General features: G+C 44.2%; 1 pseudogene; it reads left to right on the forward strand.

Moving 5' to 3' along the window:
• The first annotated feature begins 1,930 nt into the window (after positions 1–1,930).
• LOC111812541 lies at positions 1,931–3,729 on the forward strand (annotated as a pseudogene).
• Positions 3,730–8,676: the final 4,947 nt, after the last annotated feature.

Below are 8,676 nucleotides of genomic sequence, written 5' to 3' on the forward strand. Positions count from 1 at the left end.
CATACACACTATGATTTTTAATGCTAGAGACATGGAAAATTGCGGTTGTATTGCCAAAAAAAATTTTATTTATTTATTTATTTTTTGCCATCAGCCACGATCCCAAACTTGGAATCACATATGTGACCCTTCCACGCTTGAGTGCCCCCAAACGTTTAAAAAAAGGGGGCCGGGGAGTGAGGAACTGGTTAGTCAGGGACTCTGATACTCATAAAAGGCAACTTGATTATTATAATTTTTTTTTTTAAGAAAACACCTTTATTAGGCCGGGTGTGGTGGCTCAAGCCTGTAATCCTAGCACTCCGGAGGCTGGGGCAGGAGGATTGTTGTAAGGTCGAGTCCAGCCTGGGCTATAAAGTGAGCTCAAGGCAAGCCTGAGCTGTATAGTGAGACACTGTCTCAAAAAGACAAAAAAAGTCTTTATTGGTTTCAAGTAGTAGTTCAGTGACAGAGACTTGCCTAGCATGTTTGTGGTACCTGGGCTTAACCTTCACTGTGGCAGTTAAAGAATAGCTTGATTCAGGTGTAACTCAGAAAAAAGGAAACATTCCCCTTGAAATGTACAATTTAAATGGTTTTTAGTGTGGTCACAGGATTGTACAACCATCAACGTGATTTCAGGACAGTTTTCATCAGGTCCAAATCTGGATTCTTTAATAATCTTTTCTTTCTTTCTTTCTTTCTTTTTTTTTTTTTTCTTTTGTGTCTTTTTGAGACAGGATCTCGCTATGCAGTACAGGGTGGCCTTGAACTCACTTTGTAGCCCAGGCTGCTATTGAGCTCACAGCTACCCTCCTGCCTCAGCCCAGCCTCCTGAGTGTTGGGCGGATTGCAGGCATGCATCACCATGCTCAGCTCTTAATAGTAATTTTTAACCCCTCAGCCCTTTCTGCCCTCAGCAGTTGCATCTATTTCAGTTCCTCTAGATGAAACAGCCCACCGAGCATGGTGGCACAGTCCTATAATCCCAGTGCTGGGGAAGCTGAGGTAGAAGGATCACTGTGAATTTGAGGTCAGATTGGGTTACATGAGTTCAAAGCCAACTTGAAGAACATAGCAAGACCCTGTCTCAAACAACCAAAAGGGAAAACCCTACAAATGAGAGAAGTGCCCCACTCTTCCCAGCGTCCCATGTGGAGGGGGCAGGGCTTGACCAGCCCCAGCCTCACACTTCTGTTTGCTTCCCCTTGCTCTCCTGCGATGGGCCAGGACAACTTGATTCCAGGTCCCCTCTGGCTATCTTGTCCTCCCAGGTACCTAGCAGGCCATTCTTCTCTGCACCACTCCAACACAGGAGCAGGTTTCCACTTCCTCTGCCCTCTCTGTAGCCTCCTTGAAGAAAGGAGGTGGGGGATACCCTGGTGCAACTAAGGCCAGGGAAGAAGAGATCTGGACCCATTGTTGATATCCCCACCCCCCGCAGCTGGCCTTCCAGAAGATTCCTGGGTTTCAGCTCTCCCTCCTCACTGGAGGGCTGCTTTGAGGGCTGAGGCTGTCCTGGAACCCTGAACCAATCACAGGCCTGCAGCTGCTGTATGAACAGCACTCCCACAGTTGTATCCCTTTAGCCTAAGAGCACTCTCTCCTGAGTGGTGACTGCCTGCTGGAGCACAGGCCCTGTTAAATAAAGAGTTGCTTTGGTGGTCCTGTAAAGCTGCTCGAGATTTGTTTCTCTCACATAGTGTGAGCTCCAAAAGTCCTGAGAGTTGTTTTCAAAAGAAAGAGCAATAAATACTAAGGACTCAGCACTGAAGTGCTCCCAAGATCAGCAGCTGGCAGTGTCAGCTGAGGCACCCAGCATTACCCAGTGTCATCTGGTGCCGTCAGGACTCAGAGCATCTGGATGGAGCAAGAGAACCCTAGGTTGGTAAGAGAATCACTGCTCGTGCTTACTTTTAGCTGGCTTCCTTGGCTCCATATATGTTTCAAGGTTCATTCCTGTTAAAGAATGCACCAGGAGCTCATTCCTGATTGTTCTTAAATTATGTTCCAGTGTGGCTATTTCACCTTGTGTTTCTCCAGTCATCATTTGATGGACTTTAGGTCTTCCACTTGTTTAACTCTTACCAGGGAATTAAAAAGGATACACAATGAAAATAGTTCACAATTTGAAGATCATCCAGTGCTCACTGACAGCTATTTATTGTTACATATTTTGGGTAGAGGAGGTTTCAGTGAAGTTCACAAGGCATTTGATCTAATAGAGCAAAGATATGTAGCTGTGAAAATTCACCTGTTAGGTAACAATTGGAGAGATGAGAAGGAGAATTACCACAAGCATTTAGGTAGGGAATACCCTATTCACAAAGCATTGGATCATCCCAGAATAGTTAAGCTGTATGATTAATTTTCACTGGACACTGACTCATGTTATGCATCTTTAGAGTACTGTGTGGGAACCAGTCAGGACCTCTCCCTGAAGCAGCACAAATTAATGTTGCAGAAAGAAGCCCGATCCATTATCATGCAGATTGTGAATACTTTACTTAAGTGAGATAAAACTTCCCACCATATGCTATGATCTCAAGCCAGGTAGTATTCTTTTAGTAAAGGGTACAGTGTGTGGAGAGATAAAAATGACAGATTTTGGTCTTTCCAAGATCATGGATGTTGACGGCTGTAATTCAGTGGATGACATGGAGCTAAGGTTAAAAGAGGCTGGGACTTACTGAATGGCCCAAGGACAATGGACTCTCAAGAATTAAGGAGTTGTGAAAATCAGGGTGGAAAAACCCACAGCATCCCATGATATCTGTTGTTATGGTTTGTGTTTAGTTGTCCCCCCAAAGCCTCATGCAGTCATGGGGTGAGGGTTTCTAGAGTTTGTGTTAACACATGATCCACTGGGATTATGTGTGATCCAAGGCTGGGATTATGGGTTTTAGTACTGCTGGGATTAACCATAGGTGGGTAAATACTGGGAAGTACCCATAGGTATGAGTACTTCCCCTACCCTGGGGCAGGTAATTTGCATTACAATGTAAGGTGGGAAGAGAAGCTAGCTGCTTGAGCTGCTGCTACCCCTCCCTTGCTCTCTTGCTCTTTGCCGCTGCCATGAAAGGTTGCTTTCTGCTCTGTGCTGCTCTGCCTTGGACCCAGATGAGTATGGACTGAAACCTCCAGTAACTGTGAGCTAAATAAACCTTCCCTTCCTTCATTTTGAGTGTCGGGTATTTGTCCCAGCAACGAGAGAAGAGTAACTAAGACATCTGTATAGGAGAAAGTATTTACCACCAGCTTTTCGTGGTTGGGAAGGAACCCCCAAGACCTCCAAGTTGGTTCTGGTCAGTGGGTGTGATCTTCTGCCAGTGTCCTTATGGGAGGGAGCCTTTTGGCCATAGGGCATTCTACAAGAGAACACTATTCTTAAAGCTACCCAGGTGCAGTTCCCGCAGAAGCCAGCATAACTTCTGGAGCAGAGACATTCATCCACCGTACATACCTGGCCTGTCCAAAGGAGGCCAGGATTCCAGCTGTTGGCCTTGAGCCTACTTCCAGCCTCCCATCTGAAAGTCGGTCTCCACAAGTAGCCCTGCCAGAGCCATACTGCACCAGCCTCCAGGCCCTCCGGTAACAGCTCTTCAGATTGAGATCCAGCGTCAAGCCACAGCCTGTGCCACACGCAAGGTGGACAAGCAGCACTCAGCAGTGGGCTTGGAATCTGGAGACCTGGAGAACCCGAATGGGTCTCAGGAAACCTATGGCAGCTGCTTGTGCTGTCTCGCTTGACAGCATAGAGCATGACAGCATGGATTCTCGTTGAGATACCTTGCGCAGTGCGGGCCAGGCCTCCCACCCAAAGTCTCGCATTGGTGGCCACTGTGTGGAAGAGGAAATGAAGAAGAAAAACTGATTCCTTGAACCATGAACTTGAACACATGCAGACTCCGGGGCTTCCCTCATGAAGAATGTGGACGTGAAAATGCGAACTAGGCTAGTCCAGTGTCTATAGTTAACCTTACTGTTTTCTTGCAGTAAGTTTAGGTAACATCTCCTGAGAAGCTTGTAGCACGAAGGCTCAGCTGGGGATGGTGTTTGCCTTTGGGGGGAAAGACTTGCTATTGCCCATTAAAGGCATTGGAGATCGTGTCTTATCACTAAATAATTTCAATTTTTAAAAACATGCAGCTTCCCTCTCCCCTTTTTTAATTTTGAAAGAATACATTTGGTCATGAAGTCATGCTCCGATTAGCAAGTGCCTAGCAATGCTCATTCCAGTCAGATGCAGCTCTCAGTTGTCTGGCCGCTTGCTGTACTCGTCCCTCATCTCAGCGGGGGAAAAGATGGGGTGGGAAAACTTGGAGCTGTGAAGACTGCGGCTGGGAGTCTCTGGGTTTTCAACTATTTCTTCACATTTTGAACACTTGACAGTTATCCCTTCAATTCATTTGCAGTGCTATTTTTAAAATATTCATCTGTCAAAAAAAATTAACATGCGGGGCTGGTGAGATGGCTCAGTGGTCTAAAGCACCTACTTAGAACAAGCTAAGCCAAGCAAAGCACAGGGACCGCGGTTCAATCCTCCAGCACCACATGCCAGCCAGCCCGCCCCCTGGTGGGCTGAGCTGGCCACACACACACAAAATAAATAAATAAAATTAAAAAAAAAAAAATTAACATGCACGATTTTTGTAAGCGTCCCTTTACTTCTGAGTGTATCCCCAGGAATGAGACTGTTGTTGTGATCAAACACAGTGAGTCTGCCCTTGATGAATGCAAAGATGGTAAGAAGATAAAAGAGCAGAGGAAGTTTTATTACCCATAATAAGTATGGAGTGCATTGGGGATATTTCCCAACAAAGGAAGGGAGAGAATTTTGTTGAGAAGACTTGTGCATATACATACAAAAGACACTTGTCCTCACCTGTAGAGACAGGTGTGTCCTGGTTCATGTCCAATTCAAGCCCATATATAGCAAGTTTAGAAATGCCATTTGGAGCCAGACATAGGGTAGCATACCTGTAATCCAAGCACTCCAGAAGCTGAGGGAGGAGGATGGATAGAGGCCAGCCTAGGCCACCCAGAGAGTTCAAGACCAGCCTGAGCTACCTCTTTCTCACAAAACAAAAAATGGCCAAGTGGAACACCCAGGGCCAATAATTTAACATTATGAGATTATAACCTAGAGATCACTTAGTGGAGTTACCAACTAACCTGGTAGTGTGGTCCTTTTTATGTGTGCAAAATAGCTTTTTATTATCAGCCACAGGAATAGTTTAATGATTAGAATTCAGATGGATTTAAGCGTTGATATTTTAACATAGTTAATATATATGCATCTTCCTGTGTCAGGTGCTTTAATCTGGACAAAGGAGTTGGATAGATATTAAACATTTGTATTCTTATTTAAAATATTGAAGGGCCAACCAAATAGCTCAGCAGATTAAAGCACCTGCAAGCAGGCTCAAGGGCTGGGGGTTTGGTCCCCAGGCTGCCATGCCGGCCCTGCCCCTGGAGCATGCTGAGGTGGCAATTGAGACTGGGCGTAGTATTGAGCACCTGTAATCCCAGCATTTGGAAGGCTGTAAACAGGAGAATCACTATGAGTCCAATCTAGCAGTGAGACCGTGAACACCCTGTAGACCCTTTCCTAAAAATACAAAAAAAAAAAAAAAAAAAGTATTGAGGTTTTCATAACAATCCATAACTTCGTGAGGAAAATATCTGGATGTGTATGCATGTTATTTTAGTGACCATTTAAGGCTTCCTTATCAGGCATCCAGTTTCCCCTGCACTTCCCCTTCCTAACAATGGTGCTAAGACTCGAGTGCCACTGGTTTATTAGAGCCTGCAGCGCGTGGCGTGGGAGGAAGCTGACCATGGGAAGTAGCCATGGTTGGCTGGTGGGAACAGCATAGCCCATTTTTCAGAAAGCAGCCTAGGTGCCAGTCATTCGTGGTTCAGTAGTGAGTTATTGGGATGTAAGCTATGGTCAGAAAAAGGCCATTTTTCCCCTGGAAATAAATGTGTATATGCAACCCATAGTCTAATTTTTTAAAGATACAGTGAAAGTAAAATTGTTGCTATAGTAACAGCAGAGGGTACAGTTCATGGACCATAAGGTCTGGTTCTATGTCCACAGAGCTATTAATTCTTCTTGTTCCTTCTGTTAATTTAAGAATTTGTTTTTTGAATATTTAGGACAGGGTCTCACTACACAGATCAGACTTGTAGTGATCCTCCTGTTTTCAGCCTCCCAAGCTCTATTGTTACAGGTGTAGCCCACCACACGCAGTCTCAATCGCTGTCTCAGCGAGCCCTGGAGGCAGGGTCAGCACAGCAGGCTAGGAATCCAACCCCAGTCCCGGGGTCTGCCTAAGCAGGCACAAACCTCTGAGCTATCTGGCCAGCCCCAAGAAATTTATTTATTTGTTTATTTATTTATTTATTTGGTACAGGGTCTCACTACACAGCTCAGACTCCTCCTGTCTCAGCCTCCCCAGAGCTGGGATTACAGGCATGCACCACCACACCTGGTTTCCCATCTGGCACAGTGTACCCAGGTTCCAGGGCCAGCATGGTATGCAGCACCAGGGATCGAACCCAGGTCTTTGTGCTTGCTGGGCAGGCACTTAGACTGCCAAGCTATCCCCTCAACACTAGTTTAAGAAATTTAATCATCTAAATATAAAAGTTGGGAATTTTATTTCTCAGGTATTATTCAATGATTTCACCATCTTTTATGAAAAAATATCACTGATCTTCTAAAGAATGAAAAAAATTGACGTTAACTATATTTTGCTCAGATGTTTGTAGAGTACTCCATACCACCATAGAAAAAGTAATTTATACACGTGGAGTCAAGAGACCTGCGTTATAGTTCAAACCCTTCAAAATAAATATGTGCCATATAGTGCAGTATAACACAACCTTTGTTTGTTTGTTTGTGGAACTGGGGATTGAACTTAGACCCTTGCACTTGCCAGGCAAGCACTTATTCTACTGAGCCTTTGTGAGAGTGTTGAGAGAGAACAGCGGCTCAGCTTCCCCCAGTACATTGTGTGAGCTAGTCTTTTAGCTTGAACTTCCTGTTGGCATCTAGTGTCTACAATTCTAATTCAGGGCTCAGGTATGCGGCCTTCCCATTCAAAGAACTGATATCTCTGACAGTTAATAGCAGTGCTCTGGGGGCTGGGGAGATGGCCCAGTGGAATAAGCATTTTCTTGGCAGGTGCAAGGGCCTGAGTTCAATCCCCGGTTCCACCAAAAAGAAAATAGCAATGCTCCTGTTTTAATATATTATGTAGTAAGAGGAAAAACCAAAAGCATAAATGTTAAATGAAATGCATGTACCTTGCGATAAAAATCTCCACACATCCTATAGAATTACCTCTGAATGAATATATATATATATATATATATATATATATATTCCTCCCCCCCCCCAGTTCTGTAACTTTATTTCCAAGTTAGTTCTCATCCACATTCACTGTCTGGAGATTTTTGAATGTGGTAACAGGGATGTAGGTTACCAGGGTACACAGCTTGTTTGGTGAACCTTCATCCTTATTCCGTTTCCTGGACGACTGTGCCCGGGTACGATATGGAACATTCCTTATTCCTTTGGCCCAGACAGCTTTGCTGAGCCTGGTGTTGATGCGCACGCCTGGAGTCCCCATTTCCTTCACAGCAAACTTCCGGCTCTCCTTAAGCGCCGGAGGGGCGTGCTTCCTGAAGCCCACTCCGTGGATGCGCTTGTGAGTGTTGATTGCGTGTTCTCAGGTCACCACCTCATGGATGGCAGCACGGCCCTTCTTCTTGCTACCTGTCTTTGCGGGAGCCACTCTGCCAGTCCAAGTTGGAAAGCTACCTCCAAATATTATTATGTTTTAAAATACATTCTGTGCCGGGGAGATGGCTCAGTGGAATAAGCGCTTCCCTGGCAAGCGCAAGGGCCTGATTTCAATCCCTGGTTCTGCAAAAAAAAAAAAAAAAGTAAAATACAGTTACCTGTATCTTTCTCTTTCCTCTGTTCACACTTACTTTAGCAATTTCACACTTGTATCAATCTAATAACTATTCTTTTTTTTTTTTTTTTTGGTGGAACCAGGGATTGAACTCAGGCCCTTGCGCTTGCCAGAGAAGCACTTATTCTACTGAGCCATCTTCTCGGCCCACTATTCTTTAATAGATATAAAAGAAGAAAAATGTGCATAAAATTTGGGCAAATATACTACTACTCACTGCAACCCATCCAAATTCTTAGTTTAATTTAACTATCACAAAGACCTTTACAGAGCCAAATGTGTTACCAGACAAAGCGCATCAGTGCCCTCTGATGGCACCCCCTATAATGTAATTCTAATGCAACAAAGCCTTTATTGTATGGTAAAACATAACATGTTAACTTTATAAGGTATACAAAATAGGCAGAAATTCAATATTTGGTTACAACATTGCCTGGTAAGTTATAAAAGTTCAGTGTTCCTTCAGATAAGCTTTTCAAAGGAATTAAGATTTTCCCTAATGGTTAGTTTAAAGGTGCTGTCTTTAAGTCTAAGCAAAAGACTTCATATATAGTGAAATAAAGCCAAGCACAAGGCTATGTAACACAACTATAAATAGCTAATGTATTTTAAAGGAGAAAAACATAATTTCAATTTTAGTATTAGAAATGTATGCAGGGGGCCAGGGAGATAGCTCAGTTGAATAAACGCTTGCCTGGCAAGCGCAGGG

The sequence above is a fragment of the Octodon degus genome, unplaced genomic scaffold, assembly GCF_000260255.1.
Source record: "Octodon degus isolate 3935 unplaced genomic scaffold, OctDeg1.0 scaffold00128, whole genome shotgun sequence".
Taxonomy (NCBI): domain Eukaryota; kingdom Metazoa; phylum Chordata; class Mammalia; order Rodentia; family Octodontidae; genus Octodon; species Octodon degus.